The following is a 3,286-nucleotide window of genomic DNA, read 5'->3' as shown; positions in this document are numbered from 1 at the left end:
TTTTTTTTTTTTTTTTTTTTTTTTTTTTTTTTTTTGTGGTGAGTTTTTCCGCCTTGTCATTTTATCTAGATAAGAATATATGAAGGAGTGAATAAAATACTAAAAGGGTGGCAAAGACCTCAGGAAAATGTGCTTTAACCAAATCAGAAGAGACCCCAAATCATGGGGGGAGGAAAGGAGGTAAAAAGAAGTTCAGAAAAAAAAATTTAAAAAGTAAACAAATAAATAAAAAATATATATATTATACTGTTGAATAGAACAGGGTCACCCACTTAATTTTGGGAGTATTTTGGTCTCTTAGAAGAAACTACCTACCAAAATTCTAAAGAATGAAAAACATATAAGGGTAAACACCTTATATGGGCAGACCCATATTTACCATATAAGGGTAAACACCTTAAGGGATGGAATATGATTATAAAGATGAAAAATTTTTAAATTTCTATAAAAGTTGTTTATAAGGATAAATTTGTTGGGAGAATAAAGAAAAATAAGTTGGAGACAATTTGCTCAGGCTGGAGACTATAACAAAGCCCTGTGCTAGATTTAGGGTGTATTTTGGTCTATTAGAAGAAGTTGTAACCCAAATTTTTATTAGAAGAAGAAAAGCCTATGTGTAAACAAAAAATAAAGTTAGATACAATGAAGGATAAAATATGACTTTAATAATGAAGGTTCCAAAAAAATTTTTTTATGAAAGGTACTGTTAAGAAACTAGTTAAAAATGTTAAAAGAGGAAAGGGTAAAATTTTAAAAATTTAGCAGAAGAAAAAAAAATAAAATTAAAAAATTTATTAACTTTGCAAGACTAAAGAATCATGGGGAGAAAGCCATGAATTCCATACTTTGCTTTCTCCTCCTCTGGAATTCCGCTGTTCTCTTGGTACATGAACTTGGTCTTGGCTGGATTTCTGGTTGACCTTCTGGGGGAAGGGCATAGTATAGTGATTCTCAAGTGTCTTTGCCCAAGGTGGAAATGCACCACCCTTACCAGGGGCCAGGCTAAGTAATCCGCTCAGGTTCACTATCCCTGAAAGCTTTCCATAGAGTTCCAGAGGTCAGGAATGAAAATGGCGGCCTCCCAATCTCTGGCCCAGAGGAGCCGAGAGCTTGGGGCCCTACTCCTCAGTGTGCCTTCAGAGAAAAACGCTGAATCACTCCCGTCTCCCTGGCCTCCAACCCGAACAGCCTGCCTGGAATCTCTGAACCCTGCAGATCCCTGAGTTCTTCCAGGGGGATTTCCCCAGACCTTGTGGGGTCCCTGCTCACAGAGCAGTGGCCTGTGCCACGGATCACAATAAGGTAACCCCGAGCTGAGAGCTCGCTCCTCAACTCCATCTCTGTAGCCAGCTTCCCCACTCTAATACCTATGAGCTCTGCAACACTCAGACAGCCCCGATCCTTCTGTGAGCCTGAGGGACCTGAGGCCACGCTCTCCTGGCATGGGCTTCACCCCGGCTTAGACTCTGGAGCGATGTCACCCAGTGGAGCAGACTTTTAAAAGTTCTGATTTTGTGCTCCATTGCTCTGCTTCTTGCTGGGAGCCGGCCCCTCCCCCCGTGGTCTATCTTCCCGTTGCTTTGGATTCACTTCTCCGCTGGTCCTAGCTTTCAGAAAGTGGTCAATTTTCTGTTTCTAGAATTGCTGCTCTTCTTTTATTTGGTCTCCTGTTAGATTTGTAGGTGTTTGGGATGGTTTGCTAAGCTATCTTGCTGATCTCCTGCTATCTGATGTTGTCTCAGCCTGCTACTTCTCTGTCATCTTGACTCCTCCCTGATTTGCCTTTTTTTTTTTTTTTTTAAATCATGGCCATGTATTACTTTTAAAGAACCCCTTTGCGTTGGTGAAACAAAAACTTGGTTTTTTCCTTCCACACTAATTAGTATCATTTTAACCCTAAATGTTATGTACTTTAATTTTAAAGAAATGACATAAATAACTATATTGTTTCTTCTGATTACAAAACAAAACTTACCCATTATGAAAAGATGAAATACAACAGAACTTTATAAAGTTTGCTGGCTGAAGAGGCTGTGGGGGCTCAGAGAGGGTCATTAAAGGCCTTAGTCTCAGACAGAAAGGGGTTCACATTCCAGACATATCCCTTCCTTGCTGAATGACTCGGGGCAAGAGACTTAACTTGGCTGAGCCTCCATTTTTCCACGTGCTAAATGGGCATGACAACACTCTCCCTCAGAGATTCTCTCTTATGAGAATTTTTGTGAGACAAGCCACGTAAAACTCTAGCACCTTGTCTGGCACAGGGGAGCTCTAGATGAAATCGTCGTTATTAGTGTGCTTGAGAAGTTCCCGACAGGGATGGAGGACTCTGCCTTATGACAGGGACCATGCATAAGTGTTTGGAGTCACTGTGCCATCTGCTTTCCAAAAGCCCTACTTTTTTTTTCCATTTCTTTTAATAGAGTGGTGAGGTCCTGGCATGTCTTTACAAAGAGAAATGCAAATTGTCCTCACTCAGGGGTGTGGAAAATACAGTAGAAGAATTGCAGCTGATGATGAATCAGCCTTTAATGAGTTGGGGGGCTAGGGCCCAGTGAAGACCAGGCCTGTTCTCCCCTCTCTCCATGGTAAATAAAACCAGCCAGGACCAGGGAGCCCACCAAGGATCTTGAAAACACTTGGCCTGTTTTGCCATTTCTTTCCAGCAGAGGGCAGTGAAAGATGTTCTCACCAATTACTCTGCCCACCTGCCTAGCTTATTAATCAGAAACTGCATTTAATTACTTTGCATCTATAAGAGGAAATCCATCCCCAATCCTGACCCCCCCCACCGTGATTAGACTTATGCCAGAAGCTTTAAAAAAAAAAAACCATTTGGGATGGATCTGAGAACTGGAAATAAAAGCCATTATGTCACAGGACACTGCCTTTGGCTGTGATCACTGGACAGGGTTTTATATGGCTCTGAGAGCAGTGCCCTCCTGTAAAGTGGATTGTGTGCTTTTGCCAAGCTGTGTGATTTCAGAGGGCTGGTGGACGGACTCTGGTGTCCTCTGTGGTCTTGTGGCAGAGAATGTCAATCAATGCCCACTGCCACTGCACGTGGCTGATGGTAGAGGGCGGGGAGAGGAGAGTGAGACAGAGCATGTGCTTTCCATTAGGCACACCTGGGTCCCTGCACAGTCTAGCCACAGGGCCTGATGGGGCTGCCGTGTGTGAGTTGGTCCCCAGCAGTATTTGGGACATACTTCTACTGAAAGATTACTGCTTGTTTCACTGAAATTCAAATTTCATTGGGCATTCTGCATTTTTTATTTGCTAAATC

The sequence above is a fragment of the Enhydra lutris genome, unplaced genomic scaffold, assembly GCF_002288905.1.
Source record: "Enhydra lutris kenyoni isolate GAN:26980312 unplaced genomic scaffold, ASM228890v2 scaffoldscaffold26, whole genome shotgun sequence".
In the NCBI taxonomy this organism is placed as follows: domain Eukaryota; kingdom Metazoa; phylum Chordata; class Mammalia; order Carnivora; family Mustelidae; genus Enhydra; species Enhydra lutris.
The sequence above is the reverse complement of the archived record's forward strand: the minus strand, read 5'-3'. Positions refer to the sequence as shown.